At 43.7% G+C, this 17,586-nt stretch overlaps 3 non-coding genes across 3 annotated transcripts; 2 read left to right on the forward strand and 1 right to left on the reverse strand.

The window, feature by feature from the left end:
* The first annotated feature begins 7,286 nt into the window (after nt 1–7,286).
* trnad-guc (transfer RNA aspartic acid (anticodon GUC)) lies at nt 7,287–7,358 on the forward strand. The gene has a single exon. It is a non-coding gene; the product is annotated as a tRNA-Asp (tRNA).
* A 621-nt stretch (nt 7,359–7,979) lies between these two features.
* Nucleotides 7,980–8,052, reverse strand: trnav-cac (transfer RNA valine (anticodon CAC)). The gene has a single exon. It is a non-coding gene; the product is annotated as a tRNA-Val (tRNA).
* A 694-nt stretch (nt 8,053–8,746) lies between these two features.
* trnah-gug (transfer RNA histidin (anticodon GUG)) lies at nt 8,747–8,818 on the forward strand. Its single transcript has one exon. It is a non-coding gene; the product is annotated as a tRNA-His (tRNA).
* The last annotated feature ends 8,768 nt before the right edge of the window (nt 8,819–17,586 follow it).

A 17,586-nucleotide genomic window follows, 5' to 3' on the forward strand; every position in this document is an offset into this window, starting at 1 on the left:
CAGGAAGAAGATGTATCTACCAAACCTCAGAGAGCTGAGCTGGATTACTCCCCTTCTGAATGACGTAACACTCTACCACTCCTCTTCGTGCACTCATGCTCGAACTTTGGGAGGCTACTGCAGACAGCAGAGGTTAGATCGTACACAGAGGTTGAAATAGCTCAGCTGAGAAAGCCCTAGACTGATGCTCTAAAGGTCCCTGGTTCAAAAAGGGGTTTTGGCATTTTGTTTCGTTGCGCCATTTGTTCCTCTATGCAATGCCCTGTGTCCAAAGTCACACTTCCCTTTTTCAGCCTGCATCCCAAACTAGAGTCTTTGTGTCCTTGAGTCCCTCTTTTACCGACACTGATGAAGTACAGAAATAACTTAACATATTTTGCACTCCTTATGGTGTTTTATGGTGGGACCTGTATTTCTCTATGAATTTCCTTAGTGACAGCCCATTTGTTTTCAATATATTTCTGGTGAAGTTATTACATCGGTCTCCCCTGGTGGCTTGTTTTCATATCCCACTTCTGACAATGACTTTTCTTATGTCACTTTGATGGGAGTACAATTGGAAAAAAAACTAAAATGTGTGTAGTTGTTTCCATATCAAACCTGTCTTCCATTTTATACAGTATTCCACAGGAGTGAATCAATTCCTTGTTTAATTTTGCAAATGACCCTGCTGTCAAAAAAACTAAATTCCCATGTAGCCAAGGGGTTGCTGAAAAGCAACTTCACTTTGATGTTTTGTGTTGTTATAACTAATTCATCTCCTTTTTAAAAAATAGATTTCTGTAGAAGAAAGGTGTCTCACACTACAGTTTAAATTGTAAACAGGTCATAGAAAAAGCTCCTTAGCTCCCTGTCAGGAATCAAACCCCACTCTCCTGTATGACAGGCAGGGATTCTCACCATGGTTAAATTGCAACCGTAATAATATTGACAACATTAATAAATGCATATATAATTGAAATTGAAAACATATCTAACACAGCATCTTTTCTGGTTATATACCACAATGCATTGCTGATATTTGTTGTTTGCCATTTAGGTTAAATACTGTCATGTTTTTCTCAGCAATCGTCTTTTGATGCGTAAGTATAAATAATGATAATACTATTTGAATACATACAGGTCTTAATATTATTTTGATTAAAAATAGTACGTTAATAAGCAATAAATGGCATATAAAATAGTGTGAAGGTGAAGATCACGCAAAATCAACTACAAATGTGGGAATTTTACATTTTTAGGATTATAAATTGCATGTAGCACATTAGCAACACTACAGTGATGCTAATATAACAATAGTGTAAAAAAAATCCTGACCTAATTCCTTACAAATGCTGATACAAAATGTGAATGATTTCAGAGTTTCGGGTATTGGGTCTCCTGATAGAGATCAGAGATGAACTGAGGCATGTGGGAAAGCGTACAGAACTGGTGAACTCCCAATTCCACATCAAGAGGCTGAGCACAATGGAAGAGTCCTGTACACACAAGTGAGTCCTTGACAACATGGACAATCAAAACCTACTGGTATGATATTATATTCTCTCTGTGGTGTAGAAAATATTCACTACTAGTATTATAGGTTACAGATAGGTCATTATATGACAGCTTACATCTGATTAATAGGATCCATCTCTGGCATACATTCTTATTTTTAGTTTATAATGTACAATCTTGCTAATTTTTTAATGCCAAAATAAAGTGTTTTATAAAAAGCTTCATGTTCTAAGAAATTACTACAACTTTTGAACTTTGAAATATTGCCACTTTGTATTCTAGGACTTAGCAAATACTGCAGAAAAGTGGAGTTAAAATGTGAAAATGTGTAATGGGTATGTCTGATTAGTTGATTAGTGAAGATCCAGTAGTAAAAATAGCTTCTAATATTATTTCTAATATAATATTATTTCCAGATAAACCAACTTTGGAGAGTAGGCAACAATGATTTCAAAGAAAGTGTGTTCACAGTGTTGTTAAGGTATTGCTTATAGATTTTTTAAATGGTTTTACATTACATTTTTACTTTGATCAAGTTAAAATATCCACAAAATTTAGCTTAAAGATACCTTGTTAACCACTGAATTTGCAAGGTGTAAAACTGCTAAATTGTCTTTTAAAATCTAAGGATTACAGTAGTACATTTGATACTAAATATTTGAGTAAATAAACGTTGAGTGAAAACTCGCTTGAGAAATGTCTAAGCTCAGTCATAATTTAATTTTCAGACTTAAGACAAATTAACTGTTCATGGAATTCAACTTCGCTGGCACAAACCAGAAAGATCAAAGACAAAACAGGTGCCTGGGAGACACAAATATTTTAAGAGCAATTAAAGGTACTCTTATTCTATGTTGTACTTTCAAACTTTGGGTACTCTTTAATTAGGACAGACTTTATTGCTCAATTACTATGATGCAAGCTAAACTAAATACACTGATTAAGCTTTGATCTTAGTAAACCTTAATGGTTCTTTTTTGAGATTATATTCAAGAAGAGATTAATCATCATTTGTTGATCATTTGTTCATTTGTTGGAGAACTTGACAATCTTTGACAATTATTATTAAATGAGCATTATACAAATGTGCGTTGATATTTTTAATATGTACCTTAATTGTAATATATATAAACACAATTGGTTTGATATGGATGTTCATTTGAAGGATTTGAGGAAACTATCAAGGATCGCAGAACAACCAAAGATACATTTGGGTCTCTGCTATTGGTAAAGATGAAAGAGTACCGTAAGTGTGAAGCTTGCATACACACGAGAGAAAAAATCAGTTTAAATGCACTTCATTAAACTGATGGTGTGCTTATCAATCGTGCATAAAAAAATACTAAAAATACATAGCAGAGGATGGTTTCGATCCATCGACCTCTGGGTTATGGGCCCAGCACGCTTCCGCTGGACCACTCTGCTGACAGCTGTCATAGTGTGATTCAACACAACTGCTCTATCTTTGCTTTCTAAAAGTGCGCCCGAGATTAAAAGTTTCAACGGCAAACGCAGACGTCACTTTGAGCACTTGGTCTTTTATAGTACGAATCATCACACGCTGCTCTACATGGGCGTGTCTTCAAGATCGTTGAGAACCAAACCTTCTGCTTTCCGAGGCAACTGATTCTTTCCTTGTCACAAATCTTCAATGAGAATCAGTGAAACGAAAACCAAACACATGTACACACTCGCGTCCTAGCCTGAAAGAAAAATGATGGAAGCATTTGAGGAATAACAAGAGTAGTCTGAACAGCTCCAGTCTATCAACTGCTCTACAAAGTGATCGCTACTTCCACGCCCAGTTTATAACACTGAAAATGATTCAGGAAGCACAGCAAAGTTCTAAAAGCAGTGGTTAAAAAGCGTCTAGATACATAAAATGACATTTTCTCAAAAGTAAAATCTTCAGCTTTTAAATATTGTCATCCATATATTTTCGTTTTTCTCTTTTTTACATAACACGCTTTCGAGAAATAGACTGTCTTGTAATGAAGGGTGCATTAGAACATGTGTATCTACATTAAAATCGGGTTTATGACTTTTGCGTTATTCAGCTTTCTTAGCGCTTGGGTCTCGATTCAGATATTGCAATAAAAGCAACAGGTGAGTAAGTTTTCCTTTTCTATATCTAAGGTGATCTGCTCACAAGGAAGTATAAAAACTTCAGCGTTTACTTTTTGAAGATCTCAAATTGTCGAAACACTATTGCTTCATGAGCTAAAAAGTAAGGTTTCTGAGCACGCATTGTATTACTAATGCTGTTATTAATAAACAAAAAGCTTAAATTCACATAATGGAATTTGGACGGCTCAAAGTAGTCTATTTCTTGTACAACTTTACTTGCCCTTTGAGTAGAGTTTAAAGCAACGGCAGCAGAAGTAGCAGTAATAGCAACAACGTGGTTAGAGTCTCACAATACACTCTATGAAAGTATTGCGGCTTCAGATCGTTTTGTTCTGTTGAAGCTGCTACAGGCTCCGAATTGCTGACATTGGCTGTGATCTTCTTTTTTCAGGTTTCATGAAATTCTTCACATATTTGAAATATTTTATTCGGGTTCGCCTAATACACGGTACAAACCGTACCTGCAGCAGAACGATGTGGCACATGAAGCCGTTTTGTTTATCGGTTGTAAGGATTGAGGAGCGTACTACAAATCGAGCAAGCGAAAAGAAAATTAAACAAGAGTCACTTTTTGGATTGCTAATCCATTGTGCTCTGCTCGTCTAGGTTCAAATCCCATCCTTGTCATGGTTAAGGCCTGAGACGTGTGTGTGTTTGCATTCGTTTCCTCTTTTACTACTGTACTGGAGCAGTAATATGTCTAACATGGTAACACAGGCTGACAGCAGGAACATGTGGCCACAAGCTGCAGTACATTGGTTTGAGGGCAGCAATAACTTTCCTGTGGAGACAGGTGCACCGGAATTAATACAGCTCTTTCGAGCGGAAAGAGTAACAAGAATTGACTTAAACTTACCAGTTATGTTCAATAGCTAAAAACACAAAACCAACCTCTTCAGTGGTTGAATCTAAATAACAGAAGCCAATGCTGCCATCAAGGGAAAAAAAAAATCCTGAGTTACGTAGTTTTGAGACTAAATATCTGACTTTCAGTTTGAAGCGGTACAATGGATTCCAGGTCACATTCGTTCTTGATTCAGGATATATATGAGTGTGCTAATGGTTAAAACTGTGTTTACATGAGGTACAAGCAGTAACATTTTCATTGCGATAAGAAAGTCAGTCCGTGCGCATTTCTCAGCGTGCACATTGTCAGGAACACTAAACCCACAGTGCCAGCAAACCTGTCGATAGCCTGTAGGTACTACCATTGCAAATGTAATAGGTTGTTCATACACACATATGATACAGTTACTATCTCGTAATTAGGAGATAATTTGGTATTTCTTATTTACGATAACTGAGGATTTATTTTCCTTGGTGGCAACAATACGCTTTTGCAATACAGTAAATCATAGACTCTGCTTTCAAAATAGCTGCACCAGGCATTCGGATACAGAAAAACACAGGGATTTAAAATTCAGGAATATGAATGGCCAGTTGCTTACAGCTAGGGTTTTTACGTTTTCTTATTTAGCGATTTGTGTATCAATCTTTTAACAATTAATTAAAATGCTAACAATATGTAAAATAAAAACAACAGCACCGTTAAATGCTGGGGAGACGGGTAGTTTTTTTTTTACAATCAGATTCCAATCTCTAATGCTGTGTGTGAGAGCTTGTAATGTAAGTTTCCTTTTCTCACATTTTCTGACAACTATTCCAAAGGGGCACCCTGTCAACTCCTTATACTTTTTAAAATGTCTGCCTGCATGTTTGATTTTTGTCGTTTTATTTAGAAAAAGTTCAATATTGATCATAACTAAAGAAAATTAGGATCACGAATAAAAAAAGGGGCTAAAGATCACGGCAGATTAGGGGCGTCTGCTTTTCTACTCGCACGAATGAAGGCAAAAAAAAGCCAATCGATGTGAACGAACGGCGCTTTACAGAGGAGTACTGCCTGACTGATCGTTCATGAACGACAGAGGCCACTCCGACCTCTTCTCGGTTTTCTTCAATGACTTACTAAGGATCTTCTTCACATTCGCCCATGCAGGGGAAGCCAGTTACACCAAAGCAAACGCAGGAAAGTGCATTTCAAGCAGAGACCAGGAGGGACTTGTTTACACCGAGAGTGGGCGGAGAATGGAACAATGCGCCCAGCTCTGTTGCTGGAGCCGATTCTTGATGAGCTCTTGGGCTCACTAAGAGGCCCCCGCTGGATGCTAATCTTTCTGTTGTTCTTGCAGGTCCTGCGCTGCTTTTGAGCCGACAGAGCTCGTCCTGGTCTGTCGGCACAGCCCAATTGCAAATGATCGGCTCCGCGTACAGAAGGAACGTGCGTTTGGTACAAGAGTGCACAAAGGCACCGGAAATACATTGGGAACAAATGACCGGTCGCTCAAGACCTCTGTGAAGTACAAGAGCATGCAAAACGAGGCTGTTTCCACCCGGTCTCAAACCGGGGACCTTTCGCGTGTTAGGCGAACGTGATAGCCGCTACACTACGGAAACCTGCAGGGACTGCTGCTGGTGTCTCGCTTGCGTTTCGGGCTGAGAAAGGGACGCGTCACTTTAGGAAGGGGGCGCTGGAGAGAGGAATAAAGGGCGCGATGAAACAAAATGCCGAAACCCGGGATCAACCAGGGACCTTTAGATCTTCAGTCTAACGCTCTCCCAACTGAGCTATTTCGGCGGTGTGCAAAGCCCACAGCCACCTGCTCCAGCCTTCCTGTGTTGTGGCATGAGCGCACCAAGAGTAGCGGGAGAGTGTTGCAGGACCGTCACTCAGAAGGAAAGCCACCCAGATGCGCCCTCTGAGCTCTGTCCAGCGCATCTTCCTCGCATGGACTCCTGCCTGCGACGGGCAGGAAACAATTAGCAAGAACAGAACGACACCCCATGGGTGTCTCATGACCGCACCTTAGGTTGTGACACGTGCAGGTGTGAGGGGTTGCCGGGCTACTTTGGAGCAGAGCTTGGGCGGAGAGGGGGCGGGAAAGCAGACAAAGAGGTGACACCTCAAGGTCTGCACGATCACAGCTCTCCGCCGCCCCAGGCTTCCGCTCGATAAGCTACTGGACACACCCGCCCCTCCTCACACAGACCGTGGAAAAGCCCCCGAGTGGGAGGGCTCTCTCTTCCTCCCAGGAGCTCTTGGACACGACGCACAGACAGGGCGCGGGGAGCCGCCGCCTGCAAACACGGCTCCAGGCAGGACTCCACTCCGCAGGAGCCGCAGAGCAGAGGAGATGAGGGCAGCTTAGCTCCTGTGCAGAGACCTGAGCTGTTGTTGCTGTGGATGCTGTCTTTTCTGCACTCGGGGTAGGAGTGAATGTTGAGTTGCCCTTAGAAATGAAGCAGAGCACTTCAACGGCACGGGTGTGTGTGTGTGTGCGCCCTGGTGATTCTGGGAGACAGATCGAACCTGGGCTAAAAGAGAGGGGGCTTAGCCCTCTTCCATTTGCTAGTTCAAAGTTGTACAACCCCTTTGTATCTGCTAGGCGGCGCAGTCGTCGTGCACAAAGAACACTTTGAAAAGCGTCAAAGGCAAGTCATTCCGAGTTGGTCGTTTGTGTTTTCCGTTCAGACGCGAAATGCTGACATGATCTCTCGGCTCCTCGGTTGTCATTTCTGCTCCGTAAAGGGATCACAGCACGCGTCGGCTTCCAGCATGCTGGGTCGGGACACGATGCCGGGGGTTGGAGAGAGCGATGTCTTCCTCGTTAGTATAGTGGCAAGTATCCCCGCCTGTCACGCGGGAGACCGGGGTTCGATTCCCCGACGGGGAGTAGCTTTTCTTTCACCTCCTTAGAGAAATGACTGCCTTTCACTTCTCTGTTTTCTTTCACAGCGTCGTGCACCTTTTCATTGCTCTCGCTTTCAGAGCCTCCGCACGGCAGTCGACTCGACATCAGGAAGCACATTGAAGTGAAAGCAGGAAGCGCTGCGACATGCACTGTGCAGATCCCGCCACACTAAGAGGTGAGTGGGTCTGTTCGATGCACAAAGAACGCTTTGAGAAGCGTCAAAGGCAAGTCATTCCGAGTTGGTCGTTTGTGTTTTCCGTTCAGACGCGAAATGCTGAAATGATCTCTCGGCTCCTCGGTTGTCATTTCTGCTCCGTAAAGGAATCACAGCACGCGTCGGCTTCCAGCACGGTGGGTCGGGACACGATGCCGGGGGTCGGAGAGAGCGATGTCTTCCTCGTTAGTATAGGACCTGTCACCTGTCCCCACCTGTCACGCGGGAGACTGGGGTGCATCAGGACGCGCCTTGAAGTGAAAGCAGGATGCGCTGTGACATGCACTGTGCAGATCCCGCCACACTAAGAGGTGGGTCCAGTGGGTCTGTTCGATCACAGCGCTAGGCGAATCCCCAATCCCCTTTTGTGCCTGGCGACAAAAGATGTCTGTTTCCGCCCGGTTTCGAACCGGGGACCTTTCGCGTGTGAGGCGAACGTGATAACCACTACACTACGGAAACGATGGTAAGACGTGCCCAGCGGCCCAGCGCTGAGCTTCGCCAATGCGATTTAGCTGCTTCCAGTGCCTTTATTGGAGTGCGCTGATGGACCGTGCTCTCTCTCCAGAGACCAGCACGCCTGTCATGGACGGAGCAGGAAAGGCGGCGCCACATTCTACAGCCCTCTCCACGCAATCGACGAAATCGGGCTACTGAAGTGGAGAAAATCGCCTCTCCAGAAAGTGCAAATATCATCTTGGAGACTATAAATCCTATTGCCGAAGGTCAGCCCTGTCTACCAGAGTAACCCTCCCACAGCGATGATCAGCTCGTCTCACACGCGAGAAGTTTCGGTTGGAAACAAGCGCCCCCTCTTCTCGCACGTTTTGCACGTTTGAGTAGTTTTAATGCGGCTCTTTCGTACACGGTGCTGATCTTTTGGAAAGCAGGAGGCAAAACCGAGTCGAACCGCCTGGGTGAAAACCAGGAACCCTAACGGCTAGACTATATGGCAGCGAACAACCATGCTGTTCCCGGCATCATGCAAGCAAACTACATAAATATGAGAAAACACGCAAGAGAGTTGTCACTCAGAGTGTCGAAGGGTCGATGTATACTGGGGCTCAGTTGAAATGCAACGTCAGGACTTTTCCGAATTATGTCACACGAAGAGAGCACAGCCCTTTCCGCCCTGCCGCGTGTGTCTCGGTAACTCGCTGTGATCGTATAGTGGTCAGTACTTTGCGTTGTGGCCGCAACAACCCCGGTTCGAATCCGGGTCACGGCAGAATAGGGGCGTCTGCTTTTACTACTCGCACGAATGAAGGCAAAAAAAAGCCAATCGACGTGAACGAACGGCGCTTTACAGAGGAGTACTGCCTGACTGGATCGTTGATGAACGACAGAGGCCACTCCGACCTCTTCTCGGTTTTCTTCAATGACTTACTAAGGATCTTCTTCACATTCGCCCATGCAGGGGAAGCCAGTTACACCAAAGCAAACGCAGGAAAGTGCATTTCAAGCAGAGACCAGGAGGGACTTGTTTACACCGAGAGTGGGCGGAGAATGGAACAATGCGCCCAGCCCTGTTGCTGGAGCCGAGAGAGAGACAGGTGAGTCAAGTGTCCCAAGAGCACAGAGACTCTGCTGAGATCACACTCGCAGTGAGTGAGCCTGGGTGTAGCCCACTAATACTGACCCACTGGACACCATAGGACAGAGAGGAGGAGGAGAGAGACACACTGAGGACGGAGAGGAGGAGGAGAGAGACACTGACAGACAGGGCTGAAAGAGAGAGAGACAGAGAGGCAGGGACAGACAGACAGCAGGCTGAGAGAGAGACACTGAGATCGAGAGACAGACAGACTGACAGACAGGGCTGAAAGAGAGAGAGACAGAGAGGCAGGGACAGACAGACAGCAGGCCGAGAGAGACACTGACAGACAGGGCTGAAAGAGAGAGAGACACTGAGACCCAGGGACAGACAAGACGGCGAAACTCCACCACAGACAGGACAGGAGGCAGGGTGGGACCAGCACTGACCTCCTTCCTCTCTCCTGCCGGAGGAGCTGTCTCCACCTCCTCTTCCTCCTGCAAGTCAAGAGACAGGCTGAGAGAGAGACGGGCTGGCGGGAAATCGGCGAACAGAGCTGAAGGCAGAGAGCCAGGGAGACAGGCCCAGCTGGGACAACGCAGGACAGACAGAGAGAAGGCTCATTCAGAGGATGGCTGGCAGGAAATTGGTAAGAAGAATAAGAAAAAGAAGTAAATCAAGAGAGGTATAAAAGCTTTGAAGATAGGTGGGATAAAGAGCCTTCTGTTTGGTCAGGGGACAATAACAACAGAGCCTCTGGCGTGGCCATTCTTTTCAAAGGATGGGCATTCAAATTGAAAAGTATTCAGAGGGTCATAGATGGCAGGTTGCTGTGTGTGGATGTGGAATGGGGGACCGTTAACCTGCGGCTAATCACTGTGTATTGTCCTACTGACGTGGGAGGAAGGGTGGAGCTACTCAAAGCACTCTCTTCCCTATTGTTATGTAGCACTGACGTGATAGTGGGAGGGGATTTTAATTGTATCTTAGAGCACACAGACAGGCAGTCTAGCTCTCCGATAAAATTGGATTCCAGCTCACTGGCCCTGCAAAACTTAGTTCAAGACTTTAAACTCTCAGACACATATAGATGTATATATCCCACAACAGCAGGATATACATGGTCAGGGAGGAATAGCAGCTCCAGAATTGACTATTGCTTTGTCTCAGAGAGAGTGAAAGTTTTTGGGGTCGCTCTTCAGCCTGTCTTCTTCTCAGATCATCAGGCTTTAGGGTGTAGAGTGGAACTCCAGGGCGGGACTGTCTTTGGCCCAGGCCTCTGGAAACTCAACACAAAGCTGCTAGAGAACGAGGGGGTAGTATCCCGCTACAAGGAGAAACTATCACAGTGGCTGTCCTTGCAGTGTCTGTACGGGTCAATAGGAGAGTGGTGGGAGGAGGTGAAGGTGAGGACAAGGGCCTTTTTCATGGCTGAGGGAAGGAAGGCTGCTGCCAGACGGAGAGGAGTGCTAGCCAGGAAACAGAGGCAGCTGCAGCGTCTCTACACGAGACAGTGGCTTGGATGTGCTCGAGGATATCACCCTTTTAAAAAAGGATGTCCGGAGCATAGCGGAAGAAAGTAGTCGAGGAGTGCTGTTAAGAAGCTGAGTGCTGGTTTTGAACCGGGGACCTTTCGCGTGTGAGGCGTTGTGTGTCTGTTTTAATGTTTATTTATACGTTAATACTCTTGTTTTGTGTTGGACGCTCAATGTCTGTCATTACTTATGATAGACAAACGCTTTTAAACCTGAGGACAGACTCCTTAATGTCATCAAACAACTTTTTTTCACGTACCGGACTCCACCTGCTGGATCGGACAAAGATGCGGCGAACAACAACAACAGGTGGGCAGCAGACGCCGGGGAAGACGAGGCGGCGTGCTAGCGCGACTACGAAGGCGTCCGCACAGACCACTGCTGCCGTCTGTTTTGTTAGCTAATGTTCAGTCACTGGACAATAAGATAGATGAGCTACATTGTCGGATCAACGCGGAAAGGGACCTGAGGTATTGCTGTGTTTATGCCTTCACTGAAACCTGGCTGAATGCATGCGTCCCGGACACCGCCATCCAGCCAAAGGGGTTCACCGTTTACCGCATGGACAGAAACCACCAAGCAACCGGCAAACACAAAGGCGGAGGCGTTTGCTTCCTGGTTAACAGCAAGTGGTGCACCGACGTGAAGGTAATCTCTAAATCCTGCTCGCCGAATCTAGAACACCTGACCATAAAATGTCGACCCTTTTATTTGCCGAGGGAGTTTTCCGCCACTATTATCACAACCGTTTACATTCAACCTCAAGCCTGCGTGGAAGCAGCACATAGCGAACTCCACGACATTATCAACAAGCACGAAAACTCCCACCCAGAAGCCGTCTCAATTGTAGTTGGGGACTTCAACCACTGCAATCTGAGGAAAGTTCTGCAAAAATACATTCAGCATGTCACTGAACCGACAAGAGGAGGCAATATTTTAGACCACTGCAACACAACAATAAAAGGAGCATACAAAGCGCTTCCCAAACCGAGTTTCGGTAAGTCGGACCACATCGCTCTCCTGTTGCTTCCTGAGTACGAACAGAAGCTGAAGACCTCCCCCACTGCGAACAGGTCAGTGCGTTGTTGGTCTGAGGAGGCGGAAAGCAGGTTAATAGTCTGCTTTGATAGTACAGACTGGGACGCATTCAGAGCTCCCGACACAGATTTAAATGAGTATACGGACGCGGTCACCAGCTATATTAAATACTGCACCGACGTTTGTGTACCAGAAATTAAAATTAGGTCATTTCCCAATCAGAAACTGTGGTTCAACCACGACATACGCAATAAAATAAAAGATAGATCCACCGCGTTCAAATCGGGGGACGAAGAGCTGTACAAGAAATCACAGTATGCATTACAGGAAGCCATAAAACGCGCCAAACGGAGCTACAGAGTGCGGCTTGAAACGCAGTGCGCTGACACCCGGAGGCTGTGGAAGGGATTACAGTCAATCACAGGCTACAAGGGCTGCAGCCAGGAGATTGACACGAACAACGCATCCCTGCCTGACGAGCTGAACCACTTCTATGCCCGCTTTGATGCTCTGAACACGGGCACTGCTGAGAAGACCCCAAGTGTGCAGGGCGAGTTTGTCCTGAAACTCTCAGAGCAGGACGTGCAGAAGACTCTGAGCAGGGTGAAAATCCGTAAGGCTGCAGGGCCTGATGGGATACCACCTCGCGTCCTGAGGACATGTGCAGCCCAGCTGACCACAGTGTTTACGGACATCTTTAACTCCTCCCTGTCACGGTCCATGGTCCCCACCTGCTTTAAAAAAAAACACTATTGTTCCAACCCCCAAAAAGACAAAAGTGACATGCCTGAATGATTACTGCCCAGTAGCATTAACATCTGTGGTGATGAAATGCCTGGAGAAGCTGGTGTTGTCACATATCAACTCCTCCATCACAGAGTCCCTGGACCCCCTGCAGTTCGCCTACCAGAACAACAGATCAGTGGATGATGCTGTCTCCCTGGCTCTGCATACAGCCTTGGAACACCTGGACACTAAGAACTCGTATGTGAGAATGGTGTTTGTGAACTACAGTTCAGCATTCAATTCCATCATACCCAGTCAACTGGTGACAAAGCTCAGGGGATTAGGTCTGTGCAACTCTGTCTGCAACTGGCTGCTGGACTTTCTTATTGAGAGACCACAGGTGGTGCGGATAGGCAATAAAACATCAACACCACTCACCCTGAGCACTGGAACCCCACAAGGCTGCTGTCTGAGTCCAAGGTTGTACTCCCTATTTACTCACGACTGCACAGCAAGACACAGCAACAACCGCATCATTAAGTTTGCCGATGACACCACTATAATAGGACTGATCAGTGATGATGACAAGTCCACTTACAGGGATGAAGTTGTACAGCTGCTTAGGTGGTGTCATAGCAATAACCTGGACTTGAACATAAAGAAAACGAAAGAGCTAATAGTGGACTTTCGGAGACACAGGCCATACACTCACAGCCCACTCAGTATTGATGGAACGGAAGTGGAAACAGTCACCAGCTTTAGGTTTTTGGGAATTCACATCTCTAAAGATCTAACCTGGACTGTGAACACTGACTCTATCATCAAGAAGGCTCAGCAGCGCCTTTATTTCTTGAGGTGCCTCAAGTGATGGGGGATGCCAATACATGTGTTGGTGAACTTCTATTGCTGCACCATCGAGAGCATTCTCACCAACGGGATCACTGTGTGGTATGGTAACACCTCTTCGCGAGAAAGAAAGGCACTACAGAGAATGGTCAATATGGCCCAGAAGATCATCGGCTGCGGTCTCAACGAGATTAAACAGCTCTATGAGGACCGCTGCCATGGTAGAATTCTGGCCATCACGGAGGACAGTCACCACCCCGGGCATGAGCTCTTCACCCCACTGCCCTCAGGCAAGAGATATAAGAGCATACGGACACTTAACACTAGATTCTTCAATAGCTTCTATCCACAAGCAGTGAGACTGGCGAACAAATTTAGCCATCCCCCTCGGACCACACCTACACCATCACCATCTACCTCTTTATGATTTCTTATCTATTGCACATCTCCAGTCATTGTTTACACGTCTGTATTGTTTACATTCAAACTGTCTACATGTTTACTTGCACATTGTCTATTGTTTGTTTGTACATTGTCTTGATGCACTGTTTGCACTTTGTCTTGTTTTTTACACTTGTTTTACAATCGAGAGACTTTCTGTAAGTAAGAATTCCATTGTACCAGTACCGGTTACATATGGCAATAAAGTTCAAGTTCAAGTTCAAAACACACCAGCAAGTCCACCTCTGAATGGCTTAAGAAAAACAAAATGAAGACTTTGGAGTGGCCTAGTCAAAGTCCTGACCTGAATCCGATTGAGATGTTGTGGCATGACCTTAAAAAAGCGGTTAAGGCTCGAAAACCCTCCATAGTGGCTGAATTACAACAATTCTGCAAAGATGAGTGGGCCAAATTTCCTCCACAGCATTGTAAAAGACTCATTGCCAGTTATCGCAAACGCTTGATTGCAGTTGTTGCTTCTAAGGGTGGCCCAACCAGTTATTAGGTTTAACTAAATGTTATCCACAACTTCAAACACCTGTGAGAAACGGGCAACTGCAGTGTTACGCCTGCTGGCTCCACAGATAATCCTTTTTTGAAGTTTAAGGAGAGGATTTCTTTGTCAATTCAATTAAACGTTTCAGAAATGCTGAACTATTGATGTGTTTCACACGCAGCACGGGCTCTCCTTTGCTTACAAATATTTTTTTTACACCAATTTACTCAACTACGATTTTGCTGAGCATTTTGTTTGCTTGCTTCCTATTGTATACTGCGCTGATTTCTGTATTGTTCAATTTCCCTGTTGATTTTAATTTCTTGTTTTCTAAGACAATCAGACCAGCTGTTCTGACCTTACCCTGCACTGGAGCCACTCTTTTCTTTCCAAAGGCGTGGAGAGAGATACTACTGCAGGTAACACCCCATGAGAAACATCATGAGTTTCTGGAAAAGCTCTCTACCTGCCCGCTCCCCACACCGACGTGTGTGAGCAGGGATTTAAAGGGACATTCTGAAGTGTAGAAACATTTTATCGTTACATACTTTTTCTGTGCAGTTAGTTCTCTTTCAACTCCGCCCGACAACAGAGGTCGTTTTTAATACAGGAGTAAAGGCACACTGCACATCTGCAAAACATCACGTTAAGGTTTAGGGAGAGCGACATCAGTGATTGGAAGGTACAGATGCAGCCATTCAAAGTGCGCAGTACAGACACATACCGGAGGTAATTGGCTACGGAGTCGCGCATTGTGACGCGCGATGACGCAAAATACCGCGGTAAGTGATTGGTTGACCGACGGGGGCACTCGTAGCCCGTTGGTCGGTCGTAGAAAGATTTACAGTAAATGTCTTTACTGTGCCCATTTTAGCATTGAATATTCATATGGAATTTTACCACTGAAGGGAAATCTTAGTACCTATAAAAAGAATAGGAGCATACTGTAACGCGTGTGAAGGCCATAAACGATATTAATTTTGGAACATAAACATACAGTATATGGCTGGTCTCTGTACTTTAAATAAAAAATACACACCAGTATTCCATTTCTCCCTTAACATTTTAAGCTTCGAAGTCTTTAACTAACGTCATACCGGAGTCAACAAGCATACTTTTAGAATTTGATTAAAAGGGAATATAATATGGAATTGCTTATCTAAAGAAATTAATAACGATATAATTATATTCATGTACCGCAACACAAGAATAGTACATGCTGTACATTGTCTGTTGATAATGTTTCTGTAGTGCCTTTTCAGCACTCTGCATGTGACCTTGCTGGTGGCACTGTGGGTTAGACTCCTGACTCCTACCTCACATGCTGTGTGTTTGAATCCTGCTGGAGTCATGACTCTTTTTTCAACAAACATTTCTTTGAAAAAATAAAACATTTCCCTGGATCAGAGATTAAATAAAACCTCACTCGCACCAAACAAATTTATATTTCTAAATATCACAACATGATCGAATTTAAGTCATTTTAATAACAATGAATAGTCACCTATGTGTTACAATATAAACATTTATATTGATTTAAATCGCGTTTTGATTTAAATCGCAAACGCAGGTTTAAATATATGTGTTTTTTGATTCACAATCAGACAAATGCAACATAAATTGATATCTTTGTCTTCTAAGTATCTTAATAAACGTTCAGCATAGCATTCTCCCCGTTTAGATTTATTTTTCTTGGGATCCTGGGATCAAACATGGAAAGATTAGATTGTAATCGTTTTTTTTTTTAAATACATTTTAGAAAAGTGTAATCTATGCTAAAAAGTTGTACACCACCTGCTATAAAGATACATATTGTAATACTTTCGGGTTCGGATAGGACAGACACGAGAACTCAGACTTGCGGAGTTAAAGCAAGTTAAAGCCTTGATTTTATATATCACCTTTAAAAGTGGCATCTCAAAGCAAAGTAAATACCCAACACTGATTGTACCAATCTGTCATGCTAATAAAGCACATTGAATTGAGAGAGAGAGAGAAGGGGAGGGCGAGCAAGCGAGAGAGCATAGCTAGGACAGACAGGCACTCCACAGACATTCACAACAGCGACATATCATAAAACATTTGCACATAAAGTTAAATTATTATTTGCTTTTCAGGAAGTTAAAAAAAAAAACACTTGAATTACTTATCCAGTCTCTCGAAATAAAATTATTTTTCAAGCAATGCAACTAACGTCGGGCAATGTGTTTTTTTTAATCCAACATTGACAGCCACATCTTAAATCTTGTCAGTCAGCTCTTTTTTCTCTATTTGAATTGTGGCAATTCAAACAACCTGGGATAACAAGTGGTCTCAAAGTCACAGAGCTCACAGACCTTTCACAACAGATGACAATTCCCTTAGTCCTTCCTTAGTCTTCCTGAAATTGTCAGATTATGAGTGAACAAAAACATTTTATTAAAAAGTTAATAAAAATTATTTTTTAATCGCGTATCTAAGGAAATAGCAGTATAACCTTGTTCATGCAGTGGCATGTTACATTATTAATTTGGGTGTCTCCTCTTGCCAGAAAGCTCTAAATTGCATTTTGAGTGCGGTTTTTGACTTTTTTTAAATTGCAACCCATAAATAAAGCTGATACTGTTTAGACTTTTAATTATTTTAAACTGTATTACAGCAGCACAATGCAACGCAAATTGCAAAAATGCACTTGGAATCTGTCCAAGCCCTGCTTTGTCAGGCATTTTCTTTTACTGTAATGGACATAAAAACTCCCTTTCTTTTAACAGAGCGTTTCATAATATCTAACTACGAAAATTATTTAAACTGCTACACTTATCATTCATCCAGAGCTTGAAATATTACAAGGATCCTCAAGAGCACAGCAAAGACTGTATTAAAAGTATACTAGTGACAAACTAGTATACTTTAGATCTTTTTTTCTGATACGGGGAAAATCTGATCATGTTTCTCTATAACAATAAAAAAACATTATTTTACATATCACCTTTATGTGATATCACCTTAAGGACAGCACATACAAGTGTTAATTGCACAATGGACCGCGCAAATCAATTTAAAATAGTCTTCTTTGGGTGTGAGGGCAGGAGTGGATCGCAGAAGGCATAATCAGCAAATTAGGAAAACAAAGAACAGGACAGGTGAGACGTGTATCCAGAGAGCGGGTGATCAGAAAAAGGAACAGCTGTTATGCCCAGGTTTTACGCTCTCTCTGCTGAATGAATAAAAGCATTTTATTGAAAACGCCTTTGCGTTTGTCTGGGTATTTACTTTGTAATCTGTGGTTTACATCTACTGTATTGCTTTGAGATGCCACTTTTAAAGGTGATATGTAAAATAAAGTTTTTTATTATTGTTATAGAGAAACATGATCAGATTTTCCCTGTTTCAGAAAAAAG

Source organism: Lepisosteus platostomus, chromosome 5 (genome assembly GCF_059453375.1).
Source record: "Lepisosteus platostomus isolate fLepPlt1 chromosome 5, fLepPlt1.hap1, whole genome shotgun sequence".
Lineage (NCBI taxonomy): Eukaryota > Metazoa > Chordata > Actinopteri > Semionotiformes > Lepisosteidae > Lepisosteus > Lepisosteus platostomus.